This window comes from Delphinus delphis, chromosome 9 (assembly GCF_949987515.2).
Source record: "Delphinus delphis chromosome 9, mDelDel1.2, whole genome shotgun sequence".
NCBI classification, from domain to species: Eukaryota; Metazoa; Chordata; class Mammalia; order Artiodactyla; family Delphinidae; genus Delphinus; species Delphinus delphis.
Window position 1 is genome coordinate 47,659,734 of NC_082691.1, and position 27,490 is coordinate 47,687,223.

At 38.1% G+C, this 27,490-nt stretch overlaps 1 long non-coding RNA gene across 1 annotated transcript in view; it reads right to left on the minus strand.

Moving 5' to 3' along the window:
* Positions 1-27,490, minus strand: part of LOC132430645 (uncharacterized) — a 219,211-nt gene that overhangs the window by 123,568 nt on the left and 68,153 nt on the right. Inside the window, exon 3 of the long non-coding RNA XR_009520541.1 lies at positions 13,191-13,282. This is a non-coding gene — a long non-coding RNA (uncharacterized lncRNA). The remainder of the gene's footprint in view (positions 1-13,190; positions 13,283-27,490) is intronic.

Here is a 27,490-nt window from a genome sequence, read left to right on the forward strand (position 1 = left end):
CCACCTCTGCTTGTAGGTTGCCTGAGGGCATCTGCTCCCTGCCCAGACATGACGGGGTTAAAGTAGCAGATAATTAGGGGGCTTTGGCTCACTCAGGCCAGTGGGAGGGAGAGGTACAGAATGCGGGGAGAGCTTGCGGCAGCAGAGGCCAGTATGATGTTGCAACAGCCCGAGGCACGATGTGTGTTCTCCTGGGGAAGCTGTCCCTGGATCATGGGACCCTGGCAGTGGCAGGTTGCACAGGCTCCCAGGAGGGGAGGTGTGGATAGTGACCTGTGCTTGCACACAGGCTTCTTAGTGGCTGCAGCAGCAGACTTAGTGTTTCATGTCCATCTCTGGGGTCCACGCTGGTAGCTGTGGCTTGTTCCTGTCTCTGGAGCTCGTTTAGGTGGTGCTCTGAATTCCCTCTCCTCGTGCACTCCAAAACAATGGTCTCTTGCCTCTTAGGCAGGTCCAGACGTTTTCCCAGACTCCCTCCTGGCTAGCTGTGGCCACTAGCCCCCTTCAGGCTGTGTTCACGCAGCCAAACCCAGTCCTCTCCCTGATGATTAGTGATGTTGATCATTTTTTCATATACCTGTTGGCCATTTGCATGTCTTCTTTGGAGGAATGCCTGTTCAAGTCCTCAGCCCTTTTGTTTTTTTCTTTTGCGGTATGTGGGTCTCTCACTGTTGTGGCCTCTCCCATCGTGCAGCACAGGCTCCAGATGTGCAGGCTCAGCGGCCATGGCTCACAGGCCCAGTCGCTCTGCAGCATGTGGGATCTTCCCGGACCGGGGCACGAACCCGTGTCCCCTGCATTGGCAGGCAGACTCTCAACCACTGCACCACCAGGGAAGCCCCCTTCAGCCTATTTTTAAATTGGGTTATTAGATTTTTAGAATTGAGTTATATGAATTCCTTACATATTTTGAAGATTAATCTTTTATCAGATATATGGTTTTCAAATAGTTTCTTCCATTCTATAGGTTTGGTTTTTGCACTGTTGATTGTTTCGTTGTTGTTGTTCTGCTGTGCAGAGTTTTTTAGTTTAATGTAGTCCCACTTGTTTATTTTTGTTTTTGTTGCCTGTGATTTGGGTATCATATCTGTGAAATTATTACCAAGACCAAGGTCATAAAGATTTCCCCCTATGTCTTCTTCAAGGAATATAACACTTTTAGGTCTTACATTTAAGTCTTTAACCCATTTTGAGTTAATTTTTATGTATGGTTTAAGATAAGGGTCCAATTTCATTCTTTTGTGTGTGGTTATCCAGTTTTCGCAACATCATTTATTAGAAAGACTACCCTTTCAGCACTGTGTATTCTTGGCTCCCTTGTCAAAGATCAGTTGACCATATATGTGTTGATTTATTTCTGAACTCTCTATTCTGTTCCATTGGTGTATATGTATGTTTTTATGCCAATACCATACTGTTTTGATTACTATAGATTTGTAATATATTTTGAAATCATGTAGAGTGATGCCTCCAGCTTTTTTCTTCCTTCTTAAGATTGCTTTGGCTATTTGGGGTCTTTTGTAGTTCCCCATGAATTTTAGAATTGTTTTTTCTATCTGTAAAAACTGCCATTGGGATTTTGACAGGGACTGTATTGAATCTGCAGATTGCTTCGGTTGTATGGACATTTTAACAATATTGTCTTCCAACTGATAAAAAAGCTCTCTTTCCACTTGTTTGTTTCTTCTTTAATTTCTTTCATCAATCTGTTGTAGTTTTCAGGATATAATTCTTTCGCCTCCTTAGTTACATTACACTTAACTATTTTCGTTTTGGTACTATTTTAAATAGCACTGTTTTCCTAATTTCCTTTTCAGATAGTTTGTTGTTAGTATATAGTAATGCAATGGATTTTTGTATGTTGATTTTGTATCCTGCAACTGTATGCAATTCAGTTATTAGTCCTAGAAGTTTTTTAAAACGGAGTCTTTAGTATTTTCTATGTATAAGATCATGTCATCTTCAAAAAGGTTACACTTTTACTTCTTCCTTCTTATTTTGGATGACTTTTATTTCCTTTTCTTGCCTAACTTCTCTGGCTAGGATTTCCAGAACTATGTCAAAGAGAAGTGGTGAAACTAAGCCCAAAGTTAACAGAAGGAAGGAAATAACAAAAATAGAGCAGAAACAAACAAAATAGAAAATAAGAAAACAACAAAAATGAAACTAAGAGTTGATAAACCCTTAGCTAGACTAAGAAAAAGAGAGAGAAGAGTCAAATAAAATAAAAAATTGAAGAGCAGACATTACAGTTGATGCCAAAGAAATAAGGAGGATTATAAAAGACTGCTATGAACAATTATACACCAAGACACTGGGTAACCTAGAAGAAATGGATAAATTTGTAGAAACATACAACTTACCAAGAGTAAATGAGGAAGAAATAGAAAGTGTGAACAGACCTGTAACTAATATGGTTACAGGTCAGTAATCAAAAACTTCCCCCCCAAAAGAAAAGCCCAGGACCAAATGGTTGGTTTTACTGGTGAAATCTACCAAACATTTAAAGAAAAATTACTGCCAATTCTCAAATTCTTTCAAAAAACTGAAAAGGAGGGAATACTTCTAAACCCATTTTATGAGACCAGCATTATCTGATATCAAAGCCAAAGACACTACAAGAAAAGAAAACTGCAGGCCAATATCCCTGATGAATATAGATGCCAAAATCCTCAAGAAATACTAGCAAATAGGACCCAACAGCATATTAAAAGGATCATACACCACGACTAAGTGGGATTTATTTCTGGGATGTAAGGATGGTTCCACAAAAATCAATTAATGTGCTGCATCACACTAAAAAAAAAAAAAAAAAAAAAAAAAGATAAAAATCACATGATCATGTCAATAGATGCAGGAAAAGTGTTTGACAAATTGAACATCCTTTCATAATTAAAAACTCTCAACAAACTAGGAATAGAAGGAAAGTATCTTAACATACTGAAGGCTATTATATATAAAGCCCACAGCTAACATCAAGTATACTCAATGGTGATATGTACAATTTTAATATCTTCCTGGCAGACTGACCCTTTTATAATTGTATAGTGTCCTTCTTTGTCTCCTATGACAGTTTCTGACTTAAAGTCTATTGTGTCTGACATAACTATAGCCACCCCTGCTCTCTTTTGGTTACCATTTTCCATCCCTTAACTTTCAGTGTATGTGTGTTCTTAAACCTGAAGTGAGTTTCTTGTGGTGATCATATTGAAATATACAGACATATCAAATCACTATGCTGTACACCAGGAACTAACATAATGTTGTAGGTCAATTATACTTCAAAAACAAACAGATTTATACAAAAAGAGACTAGATTTGTGGTTATCCAAGGCGGGGGTGGGGGTGGGGTGAAGCTGAGGAATGGGAATTGGATGAAGGTGGTCAAAAGGTACAAACTTCCAGTTATAAGATAAATAAATACTAGAGATGTGATGTACAACATGATAAATATAATTAACACTGCTGTACTTTATATATGAAAGTTGTTAAGATAGTAAATCCTAAGAGTTCTAATCACAAGGAAAAAATTTTTTTCTACTTCTTTAACTTTGTATCTATATGAGATGATGGATGTTTACTAAACTTATTGTGGTAATCATTTCATGATGTATATAAGTCAAATCATTATGCTGTACATCTTGCACTTATACATTGCTGTATGTCAATTCTATCTCAATAAAACTGGAAGAAAAAAATAAAGTGAGTTTCTTGTAGACAGCATATAATTGGGTGTTTTTCAAAATCCAGCCAGCCACTCTGTGTCTTTCCTTGGGGAGTTTAATCCATTTATATTTAAAGTAATTATTGATAGGGAAGGATTTACTATTGCCATTTTGTTAGTTATTTTTTAGTCTTATAGTTCTTTTGTCTATCTTTCCCACTCTTGTTGTGTTCCTTTGTGTTTTGTTGATGTTTTGGGCATTGATTTCCTTTGATTCCTTTCTCATTTCCTTTTGTATAACTTCTATAGGCTTTTGTGTGTGTGGGGGGTTACCTTGGTGCTTCCATAAAATATCTTACAGTTATAATAGTCTATTTTAAGGTGATAATAAGTTAGATTGCATATAAAAACTCTACACTTTAACTTCTCCTCCAACACACAGTTTTTTGTTATTTCACAATTTATATCTATTTATATCATGGATCTTTTAACATATTTTTATTTATAGCTATTTTTAATACTTTTGTCTTTTAACTTTAATACTGGAATTAAAAATGATTTACCCATCCCACTACAATAATATAGTATTCTGTATTTGTCTATGTATTTATCTTTACCAAACAACATTATTATACTTTATCCTCACCACAGTCCTCTGGGGCAGGTATTATCATTCCCATTTCCAGATGAGGAACGGAGGCTCAGAGATATTTTGAGGACTTGCTCAAATTTTCACCAAGTAAGTAGGCAATGAAAATTTAAATGAACTGGACGCATTGAATGTAGGTCTGTTTAACTATAAAAGTTGGTGCCTTCATTACTATACTAGTTTTCTAAGGCTAGATGCCAAAGCCTGGAGCATGATCCCATTGTTTAGTCCTCTTTGTTGTTGTTGAATTAGAGGTCTTCAGGTTCTCCTGCCAATACATGACCATTCTCTGGGAGGAAGAGCTTAGCCTACACCTAAAGTGTGACGATCCAACTTCTTAGCTTTATGGTACAATCTTCTTTTCTCACTTTACAGGATGTCTCTTGCCTGTGTCATCCATTCCAGGTATTCTCATTATCCTCTTACCTCTCCTTCTCACTCCCAAGGTTAGGGAAACCTTGCTTCTTTTCCTTTTCCTTCTTCTTCAAGGTCAAGGTCACCATCAGCCAAGGTTGTTCAACATGGGAATTTCATTTTTTGTTTCTTTGCTCTATTTCATTCCTTCACTCATTCAACCAGTCACCAAGTCCTATAGATTCACCCACGACATCCCCCCAACCATCCTCTTCCATGTCTTCATTGCTATTACCAGAGTTCAGGCTCTCACCACCTTTCATTTGGACACTTACAAGAGCTTCCTTATGGGTCTCCCTGGTTCAAGTCTCTCCTTGTTCCATTCTACCACTCCCCAACTCCACCCCCCTACATATACTGCTGCCCTGGCTTGGATCATAGAGCCAGACCTGAGCCAGTCCCAATCAGTTTTAGGAGCCTTACCAGTCCACCTCTACCCTGACAGTTCTAGGCTCCAGTGAGGCCAAATTTTCTTGCTATTCTTTGAAGGCACCAAACTCTTTCGCACCTTGACCTTTGTACAAACTGTCTTCTCAGCCTCTAATAAATATCCATTTTTATATTTCTCCCAAATAAACATCTATATGCCCTCAGAGAATAAACCTAAATGCAATCACCTAGTGAGATAGTCCTTGACTCCTTGAGACTGTTCTTTCTACCCTCTTCTGTGTTCGTCTTCCTACCTCATACATGCCCCTATTACTACTTTTAACACACTATGAAAATTTTTTGTTTGTACTTATGATGCCCCTTTAATCTGAGAGCTTCTTAACAGAAGGGCCACTTCTTAGCATCTGTTTTATTATGAAATATTTTAAGTATTAGTAAAAAGTATGGCTAATAATATAATGAACACCATGAACTCATCTTCTGGCTTTGTCATATTTGTTTCAGATCTTTTTTAATAAATAGAATATTACATATAGATTGAAGACCTCTGTGTACCTTCTTCCATCCCATTCCCTCTCTTGCCAGAAGTACCCACCACCCTGAATGTGCTCTCTCTCATGCCCACACATATTTTTACATTTACTTCATGTGTATGCATGTATGTATCCATAAACAATAACTTTGCAAGTTTTTTAAAAAAGGTTTTTAAAAATATCATCCTGTGTGTATCCTTCTACAACTGAATTTTTTTCTACTATTGTGTTTTGGTGGTTTAGCCACTCCTTCATTAGTTTTAACTACACAGCATGGTATTGTTTTATAAACACAGCCTTATTTATCTGTTTTTCATTGATCTTTAGGCTTTTTATGATTTTTAAAGTCCATGTCTCCTTGAGCACATCTGAGAGTTTCTCTAGGATGTAGAAGCACTGGGTTGCAGGTTATGAACATTTCTAACCTCAGGACATACGGTCACATTATTTTTCACAGTGGTTACATGTATTTATGCTCCTCCCAGCAATGTAGAGTTTCTTCTAACTCCCTTTTATTCCTATTGCTTAGCAAGAGCCTGGCACACAGGAGATGTACTATATCTGCTGACAGTGACTGAATAAATAAGTGAATGATGCTTGAATGTATAGAACATGAGCTAGAAGAAGCAGAAATACAAGTACTTTAAGTGAAATCACCAACAGAAGGTCTAGACCTGTGCTGTTTAAACGTAAATTAATCAAAAATCAAATTAAATAAAAGATTCAGTTCCTCAGTCACACATTTTGAGGGCTCAAATGTGGCTAGTGACTACTGACTACTACAACAGACAACACAGATAAAGAATCCTTCTCCATGACAGGAAGTTCTATTGGACAGTGCTGGTCTAAAAAACAGATCTTTCTCTTTTCCTCTCTTTCCCCCTCTTCCACTTCCAACCCTCCCCAAGCATCTAGTACTTTCTTAGTCCTTTCTGTATTCCCGGAATTCCCACTGCACTTGCCTTCTTGGGCTGGAATTCATAATTCATGATTTCTCATCTGATTTTTTTCAAACTGTGATAAAATACATATAACATAAAATCTACCATTTTAACTATTTTCCAGTGTACAACTTAGTGGCACTAAGAACATTTACACTGTTATGCAACCATTAACACCGTCCATCTCCAGAACTTTTTCATCTTCCAAACTGAAACGCTGTGATCGTTAAACAATAATTGCCGTTTCGCCCTTCCCGCAGCCCCTGGCAACAACCGTTCTACTTTCTGTCTCTATGAATTCGACTACCCTAGGTACCTCATATGTGTGGAACCATACAATATTGTCCTTTTGTATCTGGTTAATTCCACTTGGCATAATATCTTCAAGGTTCATCCATGTTGTATCATGTATCAGAATTTCATTCCTTTTAAAGGCTGAATAATATTCTATTGTATGTAAATAGCACTCTTTAGCTGATTTTACCTTTGTCTCTGTCCCTAGCAAACAAATGCAAACCACAGCATTAACAACTGATACAGGTTTAATACAGGGGCCCTAGATGCAACACTGGAAAGAACAATGCACCAGGAATGAGGAGTATTGGGTTTTGGGTTCTGGTACCCACTTGCTACATGATAGCTGGGTGGCCTTGGAAAGTTACTTTAACTCTCCAAGCATCATTTTCCTCATCTAATCTAAAAAAGTAAGATCTTTCTGTCATTCTAAAATCTTGTGGGTTTAAGAGTATTCTTCAATGCTTTGATTCAAAGTCAACGAAGAAAGTGGATTTGAAGGCTTTGTAGTAAGGTGAGTAAGGGACATACTTTGGAAAAGAGTGGCTTCTAAAACTATCCAATTCCACAAAAAAAAGAAAAGAAAAGAGAGAGGCGGGGGAGAGGGGCAGCTTATACTATGAGAAAGGCCATAATGCATTAGATATGTCTGTGTATGATGTCTCCCAGTCTAGAGCTGAGCATGAGTCTAGGAGAATTTTTACCTATTTCATTTAATTTTCAACTAGGTCTCTGAGACCTTCTATATCTTGTTATTTATTAAAACTTAGTCCCATATAATATTTCAAAAGAGGAATTAAAGTTCAATATTTTGTATATTATCAATTTTCTTCTATATTGTTATTATTCTCTAGTTTATTTCCTTTTACTTTTTCCATTTGTAAATGATTATGATCCTCTCATCTTTACCCTTTAGAGATATGTTTGTTCCTAAGTGCAATTAAGGACTACCCCAGAAAGTAGACAGTAGCAGTGTGGCCAAAAAAAGGAGCAGGGATTGATTACATTCCTCTTACTGTACTCTGGCTGGGGAATGACGTGAAAAGGAAGGACAGAACTCTGAAGGCCTCATCTTCCCATGCTTTCTAAATTTCATCCCTAGCCTTAGTACTTACTTATGTTTTCACTGTTGTGGTTTCTGAATATTCTTCCATGGACTCTAGGCAAAGAAACCAATGTACATTTTTTTATGCCCATTTTCTTTATGTATGTGTTTTGCGGATTTAGCCATGTGGACACATATGACACTAATTCACTAATTTTAACTGCTGCATAGTATTATGTTTTATGATCACAGCACAGTCTACTTATCTGCTCTTCCATTGATGCTTAGGCTATTTTCAATTTGTCATTGTACATTTCTCCATGAATAGATGTGAGGATGGTTTCAAAACCCTCCTGCTTGAGCCAGGTTTAAGAAATTTGCTTTCCTTATTTTCTGATATAAAATTTCTATGAACCCCAAAGAGTATATTCATTCAACAGAAATAAACTGAGCTCCTGCTGAGTGCAGAGACACCAGGTGAAGCAGAAACTAAGTCCCTGTTCTTGAGGAGGGGCCACTGGAATGGGATGATTATCAAGTAATAGTGCAAATAAATAGAACATTACAAGTGTAATAAATAACTTGAAGGAAAAGTCTGTTATCCTGTAACCATACAACAGGAGAATGTGTTCTTGGTTGAGGGCATCTGTGTTGGTTTTCCTGAAGTAGTGATGCTTGGCCTAAAAGGGAAAGAGAAATGAGAGAGAACTAGCCTGGTAAGGGATATGCAGTTTGGGCCAGGTGCGGGTAAGCAGAATCACAAGCAGAGGGGAACAGCAGATGTACAGGACTTGGGCTGGAAGAGAAACTGGCCATTTTAGAGAGAAGGCCTATGTGACTGGGACAAAGAGTGAAGGGAAAGAAGGTGTGAGAAAAACTCGAGAGCTATGTGGGCCAGAGCACACAGACCCTTTTGGCTTTTAGCTAAGATAAAGGAATGCCATGGACTCGTTTTAAGCTAGTAAGTGATAGTATTGAATTTGGATTCTGAAACAGCAAATTCACTGGCTCCAGTATGGTGGAGGCTTCGTTTGGATTCCTGCTTCAGTTTCTGCTGGATCCATGTGATTGAAGCTAAACACTTTATATCACTGGCAGGACTCAGTCATTCTCCTGAAGAGTGACTGAAATGAGGAAATGCTCTTACGTAGGAGGATCTGCTCTTAGGGCAGGATGCACAGCAGAGCGAGGAAATGGGTTGATATTTTCATGAAGTGGTGAGAATCTTTAGAGAATCAGGAAATGTAAAAGAGGAGTCAAGGTAGGGGAGAATCTGTCTAACGAAGAGAAAAGGAGGGGGAGAGGAAAGAGAGGCTGAGAGCCTGGCTTCCTAAGAAACCTTTTGGTCAAGCCAGTGGGTACAGAAATCAGAATGAACCAGGCAAAACCCAGGGGTAAGGCATTAGCAGAGACTTCAGTTGAAATGTGGAAGGAAAACATAGCTCTCTAGGCAGTCCAAAGTGGACCAAATAGCCCACAAATTGCACAACACAGCAACTAAAATCCTCTAGCCTCTGGGAGGCCTGAGTGCGCCTAGACTCAGCCCATGATTAATCTCTCCTTCTTCTTAGAAAATCAGAGTCATGATCTGTGACTTGTGGTACCAACATCATAATGGCTCCTGCTGGGTAATTCTCACACGCCACTCCATGCTCCCCGGGCTCTGGCCCCGGTCTCAGCTCAGTAAACATACTTGACAAGACTATCATGACGCTTAAAGAACCAACTTTCACTTCACCTATTATCTAGCAGTATGTTTTTCCTTCTCATGCTTTGAATAGATGTTTACTTTCTAAGACAAAGGGGAAAGAAAATGAATTCCGAGACTCAGTTTGCAGTTGGTGAAATGCTTTGCAATCAGAGGGGGAAAGAACTTTTCTGGAAAACAATGACTTTATTTGGCTTTTTCAAAAAGTATGTATTACCATAAGAATGACTCAGCCGCTAGCACAAACACAGTTGCAGAGAAGAACCTGACTGAAGCATAATTGATTATGCTGGACAATTACAAATGCCCTTATTAAATAATCGCATTTAAACCACATGATAGTCTTACAACTGATTTATAAAAACAAAATTGTGAAAGTTTAAGTGACATAATTGTTCTCAGCATCACTACAATTTTCAAATGAAGCAATTTAGCTTTAGAAGCAATTTCGCTTCTCATTGCGATGTTATTTTGGTGTCGGGCTGCAAGCTTCTGTTCCACTCCAGAGTTCTAGGAATGATGGTTAACACTTCCCTCTCCTTGGTTAAGCCAATGATGCATTTTTCTAATATACCAGTCCTTCACATTCTGCTGCAGATCCAGCAGGTTATAAAAAGAATGATTTGTAGGTCTCCAACTATTTACATGGTTTCCATTTAATGAGACTATTAGCTTCTGCAGAGATGTGGGAATTGTAAATCTTTCTGAGACTGGGGGTATTGGTGAACTCAGAATAAAAATGGCAAAAACAAAGTATCTTGTGTTTGAAGGTATCAACCAATAATGTTAAGACTTTGCATAGTTTTCTCTCAGAACTATATCCCTACCGGAAACCATAAGGGAAATGGCCCGCCATCTCTGGCACATCTCCTGGAATGTTAATCAAAAGTCTGTATTTTCAGGTGCATGAATAAAGACCTTGAAACATTCAACAGATAAAAGCCAATGCCATTAACATTCCTTTATTTAGTTTCTGTGAATTAAATGGTTTTATACAACTACTGTCTCAGTATCACACTCACAACTCCCAAGGCATGTTCTACACTGGTAATAAGAGCTAAACCTTCTGTATTTCATTTCAGTCTTGCTGATAGCATTTATCAGCAAAATCTGGCTAAAAACAGAATATGCAACTTAAGCCTGATCATAACTGGGCTGCAGAGGAGGAAAGTGGGGGATTATCTGGAGACTGGGAGCACAAATATAAGATTGTATTGTCATTGTGTGCTATAGGCCTTTTACAAACTATAGTGTAAGCCCCAGCTGACAGGCCTTTTCACAACTGACAGAGGAAAATATGAAACTTAAATTCTTCATGACAGATAAATCTGCTGAATGAAAGGAAGACCAATAGGATAATGGTGGGACAAAAAACATATTGCTTTTGGGTAACTCCCTTAAATCTACCTCTTTTGTAAATATACAAAATAGGCATTCAATGAATATCTTCTAAACTCCTATCAGCTTTGCTAAGCAAGCTGTTAAGTTGGAATGATAAAAATAAGCATCTTTTCTTCAGCAGATGAATACAGAGTCTTATAAAACAGGGGTGGCAGATTAAATTTAATATGTGGGCATGAAAGATGCTTCCTGGATGACTATCAACTGGAGTGGATTTCCTGAACCAAAGTTGACATATTACTATTGTAGAAGGCTGATTAATTGAGATATTAAATATACCTAATCCACCATGATTGGGATCTTTGTCAAAAGTTTTTAAAAATATGACTATAAGTAATTGCTCTTTTCTGTCAGTGTGTCCCAAGTCCATGAAATGTAACCAGAGACCATCTTTTAGGATTAATATCATTGGCCTTTCCAGTGGTGATACATACTTTTTACCCTTGTCAAGGGCCCTAGGGTTCTTTGCCTTTCCCATGCTAGTTTAGTATTGACATTTTTCCCTAGGAAAATTCACCCTGGTTGGCTATACTAGTTCTGCCCAATTCCAGTGGTGGCCAATGGTAAACGACCTCAAACCATGAGAGGCCAGATTAAACTGAAAAGTACAGTTTCTTGTATAGGTTTTTAACCCTTGCGGCTATTTAGCTATTTATTGTGTCACCTCACTGCTCCTGGAGGAAGCTTTCTGAGCAGCAGCACCTCTAGGCGGAGAGGAGGGATTAATGCAGGTTCCTCAGTAGAGGCTGCCTCTCCTGTTAATGGATGGCTGAAGTACCTTGGCAAATCCCAGCTTGAGTTCATAGACAGGTCTTGTTGAGATATCCTGAAGCAAGTTACAGTACCCAAGAGCAGATCTGCCTTAAACTGTCACTTTCCATGGTTGCCAAGTAATTCATGGCCAATCTTCAGCACCGAACTCAAGGTGAGAACTAGAGAGGGTGGGAGGGAGGGAGGGAGAGAGAGAGAGAGAGAGAGAGAGAAAGAGAAACAGAGGGAGAATGAATGAGTGAAAGAAAAGATGAAACAGGTTAAGAGTGCTGTGGGTCATTTTTCTGACCAGTATGGGTTCGTCCATTAGCCAGACAGTCCTGGAATGTCTGGCAGCAGGACTAGGACATAGTCTCAGGCCATGGGGATCTCCCACTGAATCAGAGGGAAGAGGAAGAAAGACAGTGAGAGTTAGACTATGAAAAGGAAGAGGGCCTGGAGGAGAAGGAGGAGGGGAGCCAGCCTAGAGTCTGAGAGAAGAATCCAGGCGCCATGGTATAACAGCTGCCTCAGGTATGCTAGCCAGTCTCAGCTCGTTCCCAGATCTTTCTGGCAAGCCCCAGGCTCACTCACACACACAACATACTCGTGTGCGCACACCCCCGCGTGCGCGCACACACGCAAACACTCACACACACTCTCAGAGCCGTGTCTGTTGTAAAGAAGCTTCTGGCCTGTCTGCAATAGTGTTTTTCAGATACTCACCGAGAGAACTGGGCTTGCTGGGCAATTTTTTCCATAACTGTGGTAAAATTGCCTAAGACCTTGGTAAATAACAAAATCTACTCAAATACAAAGGGATTTAACTTACTTTAAAGGTTATTATGTTTTGTCTGCTGGATTAAAATTGCTTCCAAAGTTATTAGAGAAACTTAACATTAGCACTTACTTTTCTATAAAGAAACAAACCACACACACACAAAGGTGCAGCATTATACAGTAATTATCCAAAATGCTACCGCTTGGAATAATAAGGATGCTGTGTGTTTACATAGAATCTTTCTTTTCCAAAGAATTCAAATAGCTACACCACTCATATCCCATTATTCCTATCAACAGTCTTCTATGAGCTATGCGGGTGGCAAGGATAATTATCTACATTAGATAGGAGGAATAACTGAGGCACAGAGAAACATTCAGGATCACACAATAAGGAAACAGCAATTGTGGATTTACTATATAAAACATTTTACCTGTCTAGAGTTTTGCTGTTTAAGTAAAATATATATTTCTCTTTTCCACTTGATTCTCTGAAGACAATTTGCAGCATCTTTCCTTTTTGGGGACTCATCTCTGACCCCTTCTTTGCATGCAATCTCTTTGCATGCAATCTCTACCTTAGCACTTATCAGAGTTGTAATACTTCATTTATTTGCCTACCTCTGTCCTGATATTATATTCTTCTTGAGGGCCAGCACTTGCTCATCTCTGTACCTCCAATGCTTGAAAAATAGCTGATGCTTCTTAAATGTCTGTTGGTTGAATGAATGAAAGAAAAAACAATGAATGAATTAATGGACAATCTTCTAAGAAGAATTTCTGACAAGGTAACAATAAATGCAAATTTGGGCTTAAACTAAATATGTCTTATCTGATTTTACCTTTGCTGTGACAAATATGTCCACCTCACAAGTCTTTTAAAAATCCAGTGAATACATTTAGAGATGATTCCTTCCCTGCCTGGGCTGTTGAATTTACTGTTTGGAACAATAAACTGAGACTTGCGAATATATAGGGCTCCAGATGGTCTACTGTAATTATTTTCCCCATAGCCTTCTTTTTTTGATATCTAAGAGAAAGCATTTAGATATGGAGGTTTTGGGGAGTGTTAATATATAGTTATTATGCTGTCCCCAAAACCCTTTCCTCTGTGTATTGAATCTTAAAGCCAGATTGTTACTTGGGGTAAGGGGTATAAACCCCCAAATAACAATAGGAACAATGAATGCTCTTCAAGGAGACTACAAATCTAACTCTCTTTTATACATTTTTCAGTGATCAACACAAAAAAGGCAAGGTAATATATGTTCATCTTTACCAGATGTACTTTATGTATCCCCTTATGTTGGAAGCCTAGCAGGAGTAGAATGTCACAACAGACATTTACTGAAATACCTGGGGAAATGTAACAAAAAGTGTTAGAGGAAAATGGTCTTTCAGCTAAATTACCTAATATATTTGCTAATGGTATCTGATTTAAAAGCCATAAAAATACCAAGTTAAAAGCACATTAGAAGATGTGTTATATTTATAAGTGTTTGTCACCTTGGCAACAAAAGCTATATTCCAAATCTAACACTAGCTATGATGGGCCAAGACCTTTTAAAATTGGTAAATACTCTTTATGGCAACGATCTGCTTTCAGCTACTGAATGTTAGAACTAGAAAAGGCAAGTTCTTCATTGCATAACAAGTTTTTTTTTTCTTGTTGTTTGTTTTGCTAGCTTTCTACTATGGGTAAGCTTTTTCTTTCTATTAGTTACAATGGTTTATCATTAACAAGAAAAACATTGCATTTTCAAATAAAGCATCAGTCTTAATTTTTCCCTTCTTGTACTCAGAAATGCAGATATAATAACTTGAAGGTTCCTAAAGACAGAGTTTATCTACCAACTTTACATTTCAGTTTATCAACCACATCACGGACCCTGGTCCATGGATGAAATACCACAGGTGTACATTATAAAATCGACCTTGCTACAAAAATCATCCTCCTAGACCACAAACACAGTAAGATAAGCAAAATGAGAAGACAGAAAAACACAAAGCAGATGAAGGAGCAAGATAAAAACCCACCAGACCTAACAAATGAAGAGGAAATAGGCAGTCTACCTGAAAAAGAATTCATAGTAATGATACTAAAGATGATCCAAAATCTTGGAAATAGAAGAGAGAAAATGCAAGAAACATTTAACAAGGACCTAGAAGAACTAAAGATGAAACAAGCAATGATGAACAACACAATAAATGAAATTAAAAATACTCTAGATGGGATCAATAACAGAATAACTGAGGCAGAAGAACAGATAAGTGACCTGGAAGATAAAATAGTGGAAATAACTACTGCAGAGCAGAATAAAGAAAAAAGAATGAAAAGAACTGAGGACAGTCTCAGAGACCTCTGGGACAACATTAAACCCACCAACATTTGAATTATAGGGGTTCCAGAAGAAGAAGAGAAAAAGAAAGGGACTGAGAAAATATTTGAAGAGATTATAGTAGAAACTTCCCTAATATGGGAAAGGAAATAGTTAATCAAGTCCAGGAAGCACAGAGAGTCCCATACAGGATAAATGCAAGGAGAAACACGCCAAGACACATATTAATAAAACTGTCAAAACTGAAAAACAAAGAAAACATATTAAAAGCAGCAAGGGAAAAACAACAAATAACACACAAGGGAATCCCCATAAGGTTAACAGCTGATCTTTCAGCAGAAACTCTGCAAGCCAGAAGGGACTAGCAGGACATATTTAAAGTGATGAAGAAGAAAAACCGACAACCAAGATTACTCTACCCAGCAAGTATCTCATTCAGATTTGATGGAGAAATTAAAACCTTTACAGACAAGCAAAAGCTGAGAGAGTTCAGTACCACCAAACCAGCATTACAACAAATGCTAAAGGACCTTCTCTAGGCAAGAAACACAGGAGAAGGAAAAAACTTACAATAACAAACCCAAAACAATTAAGAAAATGGGAACAGGAACATACATATCGATAATTACCTTAAATGTAAATGGATTAAATGCTCGCACCAAAAGACACAGATTGGCTGAACGGATACAAAAACAAGACCCATATATATGCTGTCTACAAGAGACCCACTTCAGACCTAGAGACACATACAGACTGAAAGTGAGGGGATGGAAAAAATTATTCCCTGCAAATGGAAACCAAAAGAAAGCAGGAGTAGCAATTCTCATATCAGACAAAATAGATTTTAAAATAAAGACTATTAGAAGAGACAAAGAAGGACACTACATAATGATCAAGGGATTGACCCAAGAAGAAGACACAACAATTGTAAATATTTATGCACCCAACATAGGACCATCTCAATACATAAGGCAAATACTAACAGCCATAAAAGGGGAAATTGACAGTAACACATTCATAGTAGGGGACTTTAACACCCCACTTTCACCAATGGACAGATCATCCAAAATGAAAATAAATAAGGAAACACAAGCTTTAAACGATACATTAAACAAGATGGACTTAATTGATATTTATAGGACATTCCATTCAAAAAGAACAGAATACACATTTTTCTCAAGTGCTCATGGAACATTCTCCAGGATAGATCATATCTTGGGTCACAAATCAAGCACTGGTAAATTTCAAAAATTTGAAATTGTATCAAGTATCTTTTCCGACCACAACGCTATGAGACTAGATATCAATTACAGGAAAAGATCTGTAAAAAATACAAACACATGGAAGCTAAACAATATACTACTTAAGAACGAAGTGATCACTGAAGAAATCAAAGAGGAAATCAAAAAACACATAGAAACAAGTGACAACGGAGACACGACAACCCAAAACCTATGGGATGCAGCAAAAGCAGTTCTAAGAGGGAAGTTTATAGCAATACAATCCTACCTTAAGAAACAGGAAACATCTCAAATAAATGACCTAACCTTGCACCTAAAGAACTTAGAGAAAGAAGAACAAAAAAACCCCAAAGTTATCAGAAGGAAAGAAATCATAAAGATCAGATCAGAAATAAATGGAAAAGAAATGAAGGAAATGATAGCAAAGATCAATAAAACTAAAAGCTGGCTCTTTGAGAAGATAAACAAAATTGATAAACCATTAGCCAGACTCATCAAGAAAAAAGGGAGAAGACTCAAATCAATAGAATTAGAAATGAAAAAGGAGAAGTAACAACTGACACTGCAGAAATACAAAAGATCATGAGAGATTACTACAAGCAACTCTATGCCAATAAAATGGACAACCTGGAAGAAATGGACAAATTCTTAGAAATGCACAACCTGCCAAGCCTGAATCAGGCAGAAATAGAAAATATGAACAGACCAATCACAAGCACTGAAATTGAAACTGTGATTAAAAATCTTCCAACAAACAAAAGCCCAGGACCAGATGGCTTCACAGGCGAATTCTATCAAACATTTAGAGAAGAGCTAACACCTATCCTTCTCAAACTCTTCCAAAATATAGTAGAGGGAGGAACACTCCCAAACTCATTCTACGAGGCCACCATCACCCTGATACCAAAACCAGACAAAGATGTCACGAAGAAAGAAAACTATAGACCAATATCACTGATGAACAGAGATGCAAAAATCCTCAACAAAATACTAGCAAACAGAATCCAACAGCACATTATAAGGATCATACATCATGATCAACTGTGGTTTTTTCCAAGAATGCAAGGATTCTTCAATATACGCAAATGAATCAATGTGATACACCATATTAACAAATTGAAGGAGAAAAACCATATGATCATCTCAATAGATGCAGAAAAAGCTTTCAACAAAATTCAACACCCATTTATGATAAAAACCCTGCAGAAAGTAGGCATAGAGGGAACTTTCCTCAACATAATAAAGGCCATATATGACAAACCCACAGCCAACATCTACCTCAATGGTGAAAAACTGAAAGCATTTCCACTAAGATCAGGAACAAGACAAGGTTGCCCACTCTCACCACTCTTATTCAACATAGTTTTGGAAGTTTTAGCCATAGCACTCAGAGAAGAAAAGGAAATAAAAGGAATCCAAATCGGAAAAGAAGAAGTAAAGCTGTCACTGTTTGCAGATGACATGATACTATACATAGAGAATCCTGAAGATGCTACCAGAAAACTACTAGAGCTAATCCATGAATTTGGTAAAGTAGCAGGATACAAAAGTAATGCACAGAAATCTCTGGCATTCCTATACACTAATGATGAAAAATCTGAAAGTGAAATCAAAAAAACACTCCCATTTACCACTGCAACAAAAAGAATAAAATATCTAGGAATAAACCTACCTAAAGAGACAAAAGACCTGTATGCAGAAAATTATAAGACACTGATGAAAGAAATTAAAGATGATACAAATAGATGGAGAGATATACCATGTTCTTGGATTGGAAGAAACAACATTGTGAAAATGACTCTACTACCCAAAGCAATCTACAGATTCAATGCAATCCCTATGAAACTACCACTGGCATTTTTCACAGAACTAGAACAAAAATTTCACAATTTGTATGGAAACACAAAAGACCCCGAATAGCCAAAGCAATCTTGAGAACAAAAAACGGAGCTGGAGGAATCAGGCTCCCCGACTTCAGACTATACTACAATGCTACAGTAATCAAGACAGTATGGTACTGGCACAAAAACAGAAATATAGATCAATGGAACAGGACAGAAAGCCCAGAGATAAACTCACGCACATATGGTCACTTTATCTTTGATAAAGGAGGCAGGAGTGTACAGTGGAGAAAGAACAGCCTCTTCAATAAGTGGTGATGGGAAAACTGGACAGCTACATGTAAAAGTATGAGATTAGATCACTCCCTAACACCATACACAAAAATAAGCTCAAAATGGATTAAAGACCTAAATGTAATGCCAGACGGTATCAAACTCTTAGAGGAAAGCGTAGGCAGAACATTCTATGACATAAATCACAGCAAGAACCTTTTTGACCCACCTCCTAGAGAAATGGAAATAAAAACAAAAATAAACAAATGGGACCTAATGAAACTTCAAAGCTTTTGCATAGCAAAGGAAACCATAAACAAGACCAAAAGACAACCCTCAGAATGGGAGAAAATATTTGCAAATGAAGCAACTGGCAAAGGATTAATCTCCAAAATTTACAAGCAGCTCATGCACCTCAATAACAAAAAAGCAAACAACTCAATCCAAAAACGGGCAGAAGACCTAAATAGACATTTCTCCAAAGAAGATATACAGACTGCCAACAAACACATGAAAGAATGTTCAACATCATTAATCATTAGAGAAATGCAAATCAAAACTACAATGAGATATCATCTCACACCAGTCAGAATGGCCATCATCAAAAAATCTAGAAACAATAAATGCTGGAGAGGGTGTGGAGAAAAGGGAACACTCGTGCACTGCTGGTGGGAATGTGAATTGGTACAGCCACTATGGAGAACAGTATGGAGGTTCCTTAAAAAACTAAAAATAGAACTACCATATGACCCAGCAATCCCACTACTGGGCATATAGCCTGAGAAAACCATAATTCAAAAAGAGTCATGGACCAAAATGTTCATTGCAGCTCTATTTACAATAGCCAGGAGATGGAAACAACCTCAGTGTCCATCATCGGATGAATGGATAAAAGAAGATGTGGCACATATATACAATGGAATATTACTCAGCCATAAAAAGAAACGAAATTGAGCTATTTGTAATGAGGTGGATGGACCTAGAGTCTGTCATACAGAGTGAAGTACGTCAGAAAGAGAAAGACAAATATCGTATGCTAACATATATATATGGAATTTAAGAAAAAGAATGTCATGAAGAACCTAGGGGTAAGACAGGAATGAAGACACAGACCTACTAGAGAATGGACTTGAGGATATGGGGAGGGGGAAGGGTGAGCTGTGACAAAGCGAGAGAGTGGCATGGACATATACACACTACCAAACATAAGTAGATAGCTAGTGGGAAGCAGCCGCATAGCACAGGGATATCAGCTCGGTGCTTTGTGACCACCTAGAGGGGTGGGATAGGGAGGGTGGGAGGGAGAGAGATGCAAGAGGGAAGAGATATGGGAACATATGTATATGTATAACTGATTCACTTTGTTATAAAGCAGAAGCTAGCACACCATTGTAAAGCAATTATATTCCAATAAAGATGTTAAAAAAAAAATCATCCTCCTAAACAGCTGGGTAGAATATGTTTAGTTTAATAGGGGATTTTACACATGTAAGTTTTCATACACCTTTACCTTCCTAGTGAGCTGCATGATGACTGAAACATTACTTTTCACTGTGTCTCACTAAAATTCTGCTTCCTACTTAAAACTAGTAAAAATGGATGATTTGGTAATGGAAACCCATGTTGTAAAAGGTGGATTTCGGATGGACCTGAAGGAGGTTTAGATATGGACTCTTACCATTCTTTGCTCATTTCCTAAGCTCCAATCTAATTTCCAAATCCTATTTTAAAATGTTTGGGCTATGTGCCAGTCAAAGATTATAATTCCAAGAGTCTAACTAGATTCCCATGTGGTTGAACCAATTTTCAGAAGTAAACCATGGAAAAGGTCTGGGTAAACACACATTCTCTGTGGGCTGTGGCTATTCACTGAGAGCCTAGACAAGTTGTCTCTGCAGCCAGCTTGGGAAAACCCAAGCCCAACTCGTGATTTGTAATCATGCTCAGCAGGTTCTCAAACAGACGGGCAACTCAAAGGGCTGAAGACTATCCCTCCTAAGTAACCTTCTCTAACACAAGTAGAGCATGTCCTTCTGCCCAGAAGAATCAGTAAAAATGCCCTACCATAAAAGCAGAGGCTAAATAGTGCCAGGAAGTATATCATTGCTTTCTTTTTATTTTCTAAAGAATAAGGTCTTCTCAGTGAACACAGAAAATAAGGTTTAGTTTATGAGACAGGGACATTAATAGTGCAGAAAGAGAATGTTCTAAAAGAGAACATAAGCCTCCAGCTTGGAACTAATAAATTAAGGTTGCAGCTTTGAGTTCAAATATAAACCTATAAACCATGTGAACAAAGCTGACAAAATATACTCAAATGTAGTTAACCAGATTTACCTTCCATTGACTGAAGCCGAGGAATCACGTGGATTGACACGTATTCTAGCAGTTAAACACATTTTTCATTTGACTGATAAATGTAACTCACCTCTGGAGAATGTGTTCTGGTTATATCACTAAGCCCTTTGTTTAACTCCTAACAAATCATTTACCAAGTCATAATCTGTTGGCAAAAACCTTTGTCCATTTTTGCCTCAATATGATTTTTAAATAGCTTTGATGGAAAATTACAGCACCTTGTTTTAAAATCATCATATATCATATTATTTAAAGTGCTGACTACATAATCTCATTCTACACTCCAGAGAATACAAGCAAAAGGCTACTGATGGCCCGAATTTCACCAAATGCAAAGACACAAGATACTTCAAAATAACTGCCTTAGCTGAGAGACAAATACAACATGTAGCATCATTCAAATTTCTTCCTAAGGGGATAATGAACCCACGAGGGAATAGACTGATTTTTTTTTTTTTGCGGTACGCGGGCCTCTCACTGTTGTGGTCTCTCCCGTTGCGGAGCACAGGCTCCGGACGCGCAGGCTCAGCGGCCATGGCTCACGGGCCCAGCCGCTCCGCGGCATCTGGGATCTTCCCGGACCGGGGCATGAACCCATGTGCCCTGCATCGGCAGGCGTACTCTCAACCACTGCGCCACCAGGGTAGCCCTAGACTGATTTTTTTTTTTTCTCAAATTTATACCCTCTACATAGTAGGCAAGCAATAAATATTTGTAGAATTGAAAATGAATATTACAAAGATGAACTTCAGTAAGTCTACTTTATGCATTCCACATGCTATCCACAAATTAAGGAATGGTTGTCTACACAAATACGTAGCCAAGAAAAGATGTCAGAAGTAGGAGTAAAAAAAAAAATAACATGATCCTTTTCCACTTTGTTGATGTTTTTGTGTGAACACGTTTGCCTTTTAGACCTGAAAGACGAGTAAAAATTAGGTAAAGAGGATGGGGCCATAGTAGTGTAACCCAAGGTGGAAAGTGAGAATTAGAATGGCAGGAACATTAAGGAGACTTGCCTTTCTAGAGTGAAAGTTGTAGGTTTAAGTGAGGAGGAAATGTATTTAAGTAGGTAGGGTGGGGCCAGCTGTAGACCAAGAACGGAAACTATTTGTGAAGAGCCAGGCCTTGCACAGTTTCCCTCAGGTGATTCCTCATGACACAACTTTGCAGTGGGTATGATTTTCCTTACTTACAGATTGGAGAGAGTCTCAGAAAGTTTAAATGCCTAACCTGGTGGTTCTCTGCAAGTAAAGATGAGACATAATCCAACATTCCTTCCACTACACTATATTGTATTGAAAACCTGGCAGACAGACATAGAGATTAACACGCATAGAAAGCGACAGCATTTAAACCAAGTCCAGAAAAATCAAATCTAAATAAACAATTAAAAAATACAAATGGCTCAAGAGGGCCCCTAACTGCCCTGGGATTTTTCCATGTGTGAAATGAGCAACATCAGCACATAATCACGTTCTTAACCTCAACAGGGTGACCTGATTAACTTTCAGTTATACATTTCAAAGTAGTACTGATTAAGACTTTGCTGCTTAGAGTGTTACTGTTCATCATTCCAGAAAACCTCAGGTCTGACTTGGAAAACATAAAATATTCTAAAGGCGGATCTGGTTACAGAAATTTAGACATTGTCTTTTACTGGCAACCTGACAAATCTGCTGCCTACTCTCCTCCCTTTGTGGTTTGCATGCTGCTTCCATAGACGACACTGGCATCCCATTCGGAAGTTGTTTGTTGTGCTTTGGTTTATGTTTCATACAACAACTTCCCTGAGCCACTTCTAAGAGAGGATAATAATGACACATTTGAAATTTTTCTCCCCAGAAAAGGAGGCTGTGGTGAAAATGCGAGACGACATTTAAGCAACTACCATTAAAGGCATTTTAATTTTCTGTTGACAAACACGGTTTTCCAAATGATTTACAGTGAAGTTTCTGGGCTGACAGCCATACAGCCTGTCTAGGACTATGTTTTCTGGTTCTACCAAAGTGCTAATGAAATCTTCATTCTTCCGCTGGTTACTTTCAGTGGGGGACCTAATAATGTCTTGAAAATCACAGTGCTATTTGGGTTCCTGGTTCCGCAGCTTGTGCTCTCACCTTCCTGGAGTGTCTCGTCCCCATCTCTTAGACCAGGCTGTCCTAATCCCAAACGCTAATAATGTCAGACCTGAGAGAGGAGTGCTTTAAGGTGCACTGGCCCCACGCTCAGCAGCACGCATATCCTCTCAGCAAAAGCGGCCTAGTTCTCAGGCCCCAGTTCTGCAACCTGGAGTTTTATCTTGTTTCAGATTCAGTCTCCACTAACTTTAATGTTTTCCTATGTTGGGGCAGGACAGGAGTAAAGACGCAGATGTAGAGAATGGACTTGAGGACACAGGGACGGGGAAGGGTAAACTGGGATGAAGTGAGAGAGTGGCATGGACGTATATACACTGCCAAATGTAAAATAGATAGCTAGTGGGAAGCAGCTGCATAGCACAGGGAGATCAGCTCAGTGCTTGTGACCACCTAGAAGGGTGGGATAGGGAGGGTGGGAGGGAGATGCAGGAGGGAAGAGATATGGGGATATATGTATATGTATAGCTGATTCACTTTGGTATAAAGCAGAAACTAACACACCATTGTAAAGCAATTATACTCTAATAAAGGTGTTAAAAAAAATGTTTTCCTATGTTGAATGCCATCTGTCTTTTTAGCTTGATAGATACTCAGTCTCTCTTGAAGAGTGAAGCTCTGTTGTGCTTTTGTTACTTTTTCCTCTCTGGCCTCGTGTTATACACAGGTTCTGCAACTTCCCTGGTGCTTAATGACTGCCCTTCTACTTGTCTAGATTTTTAGTTTTGTTTTCAGTATTATTTTGTATGATACCCTCATTTTACAGACAAGAAAATCAAAACATAAGAAAGTTGGAAGGTTTGCCTAAGGTCTCAACACTGATGACTGGAACTTAGGTCTGTGAATTTTGAGACATATATGCTTTTATATATTGTTGGGTTAAGGCTATTAGATGTTTCCTTTTAAGATATTATTCACTTTTACTTGCATTGTATCTAATATGTCAAGAAATCTTTGGGAAAGTAAGTTGTCCCCAAACTTAAAAAAAATGTTAAAAATAAAAAGCAAAATACCTACCCTTGTTCAAGGACATTAGTCCACAGGAGGTTTAGTTTATATAGTTTTAAGAAGCACATTTTTTAAAAAAGCATGAGCTTGTTTTATCAGTCATCCTGTTTCTAAACTGTTATTATGATAGACCTCCATTTTATTAAAACATTCTCTTTCCCTTTAGAAGAATTTTTGCTATAATATAAAAAGTGAGGAATTGTTTTCCATTTCAAAAGTTGGTTTTTACTATTCTAGTGTGTGAATTCTAGCTGAGAGCATGCCCATTTTTATTTCTCCACATCTATGTCTCACCCTATTATTTCCCTCTTAATTCTACCTAGAACAGTACTATCACTCCAATGGAAGGATTTTTTCACCAGTTTCCTCCCTAGGCCATTAATATGTCAATAGACCTCTGCTAAGTCTATTACAGTTTAAGACACCTTACTTTATATTAAAATACAATTAGATACACAGTTATTTAAAAAAATCAATAACTATGTTATGTTTTAAATGCTTCACATTTATGGGAACTAGAGATGTCATATGTTCTTCAAGGGTTTTCATTGAACAAAATTTATAATAAAGCCATAAAACCTTATCCCTATGGATCATTTAATTGGAAATGAAAATAATAATACATTACAATGAGACCTCAGATGATGAGAATTTTTGTTGAATTTTATCCCTCCCACATGTCCTGCCTTTTTCTGGAATGGTAGCAGGTGACACACAACTGGCTGCTCACATTTACAAACTGGGTCTACACAAAACCTTTTCTTAGTCCTTAACTCTGTGTTCCTGTTATGTCCCAGTCATGTGGATGTGACCTGCTGCCACTTATGGAGAAACAATCTCTGAGGCATCTGACTTTTATCTGACTAGACATCTATGTTTTTCAGAAAATAACTGCAGTCAAAGACAAAGCCAGTCTTTTTTCTTTTTATGGTTTTTTATTTTTTATCTTGTTTAAGAATGTCTTCCCTACTCAACCCTGCGCAGAAGTCTTAAAGCTGTTCTACTGTACTTTCTTCTCAAAGTTTTAAAATTTTGAAGTTTTGCCATTCATGGATAAATCAACAAACCGTTTTGCAGTGTGTGTTTGAGTGTGTGTGTATGAACAGAGTGAAGTAGGGCTTTTAAAGAATTCCTGTAACTAGTTTTCTCAGCATATTGGAGTGACTAGTTCATGCTTTCCCAATTGAGCCTCATTGCCAGCCCTGTCATATATGAAGTTTCCATACTGCGTGAGTCTCTTCCTAGCCATTCCATTCTGTTCTGTCAGTTTCCCCAAAGTAATAATATCACTTTACCTTATTTGTGATTGCTTTCAAATACATGTATATCTGATAAGGCAAGTCCCCTCACCTTGTTCTTCTACTTCTTCAGGAGTATCTTGGCTATTCTTAGTTCTTTGTTCTTCCAAATGAATTTTAGAATCAAGTTTTCAATTAAAAAACTATCTGCTGTAACCATACTAATATCAGACAAAAATTATCATGAGGAAGTCTCCTTAATTACTTTGTAAAATTTGAATTCTTATAATGCAGCACTTATCTACAAAATTTTATAGCTCCTGTATTCTTGATGACATAAGTACATATTTGTTGATGAGTATATAGAGGAAATACAAGTACAAAATTAATTTGATCATCCTTGTTCTATATTAGATTTGCATATTCCTACCTAATTGGCTCATGTGATCCTCTTCTAGATCATTTATATATTTGTATAAGTTAGGGTTCTATGTTAGTCAAGGTTCAATCCAGGAAAGAGAGACCACTTTAGGTATTTATAAGCAGGAAGAATTTACATAGAAAATGAGTTCTTATGAAATCATCAGAAGTGTGGAAGGATCAGGCAGTACTCTGGGTCTTTAGAAGGGATTGCAGAATAATACAAAACTGATTCACAAGCTACTACCACTGAGGTGCTATTGGAGCCATGCCTGAGTCAAGAACCTGCTACCACTCTGCTGCCACTGCTGCTCTGGCTCTGGGTACCCAAGAAGCTACAATGCAGGGATTAGATCAGAGCAAGCAGCCACTGCTGCTGTTGCTGCCATCACCACCAGTTCTTCTCACCAAGGAAGCTGCAGGTGGACAGCAGGACACTGTTTCAAAGAAATCTGACTTTCACAACCATGTTTTTCAGGAGAGAGTCAAAAAGGGACAGAAAAATGGCCTCTGCCTCACTTCAGTCTAAATCCTATACTGAGGTCTCAAAGTTTTTGTAAAACCTTGAAAGTGGAACACATTTAGTTTGTCAGAATGATAGATTTGAATATTTTAGTACAGATCTTTCAGTTATATAGGTAAGTTTTGCTTCATGTTTTAAGTATCTCATTTTACAGGTATAGAAAATAAGGTACTTCAAGGAATATAAAGAAAGAGTTTCCTTTGCATAATGTCACATAAATGGATATAGAACTAGTTATGGAAGCCAGTCTTTTGTCAGTGTTCCTATACATGCCTTAATAATTAAGGAGCTCTGTCTTTAACTGGCTTTCTTATATAGGAAGTATATTTTGGATTCTCATCCATATATAGCACTTATGCACAGTACATTTCAGAGAGCAACCTAACTTACATCTACCTGACTTATCTGATGCTTGCATCCGTAAGGTCCCTAAGCTGTCATGATGACAGCATGATTCAAAATTAATGACAAATGGAAATTCACAGGCCCCTAGAAAAGAAAGCTTCTCCCACACTGTTCAGAAAAAACTTAATGCAAGTATATGGGAAAGAAAGTTGCTGCCGAAATGCAATTATGACCCACAACAGAATGTGTCCCCCAAAGTCACCACCATGCTATTAGCAAGAATTCTTCAAAATAAATTCTAATGAAGCTCCCAAAACCTTGTAAGGCCGAACATTACCAATATGAGTTCCTCATTTGCTTGGCTATGGGTCAGGGAAAATCTGAAGGAAATTGTTTGTTTCCAAGTCTCTCTTACTCTCACTCCCCCTTCCACGTCACCTCCTGTGATGATGGAGCTACTGTTACAGTTCTTACTCTCTCTAGGGTCTACTATTTCCCCGTTCTACTAATGCCCAGGATATGGGACTTCCTTTGATCAATGAGTGTTTATAGATGTCACGGGCACTTAAGCTTGAAGCTGTTATATGGTGAAGCTTGTTCTCTCTTGGGCCTCTGCCTTTGCCATGAGAAGAACATGCCTCGGCTAGCCAGCTATTCACAGAAAGATGGGGAACAGAGCCTCTTGGTAGACATATAGACCTGCATTTTGAACCTGAGAAGCCCAGTAGATCCCAGCCAGCCTAGGGCAACTGATCTCCCCCTGATTTGCGTATGCATGAGCAAGCCTAGTACAGATCAGCAGCTGACCTACAGATGTGTGGTAAATATATGATTATTGTTGTATGTCACTGAGATTTTGTGACTGTTTATTATTCTGTGTTATTGCAGCAGTGGCTAACAGATTCACTCCTAATTCTCTCTCTCCTGTCTCTCCCTCTCTCTCTTTCTCTCCTTGTCTTTATCTTCTTCACCCTTGAGAAGTGTCCCTCCTCAGCTGATGCAGGTCCCTTAGTTATGTCAGCTGTCTGCTAGATAATAAATCCCAGGTAACCTACTTTTGAAGTCTATTACATCAAAGGAAAAGAATCCACATAAAAGGATTTGAGCAGGCAATTCTCATTAGCAATGCCTCTTTTCTAACAGGCATTTTTGAAATGTTTTTATTATTCACGTGTACATATCACTATCATTGTGATT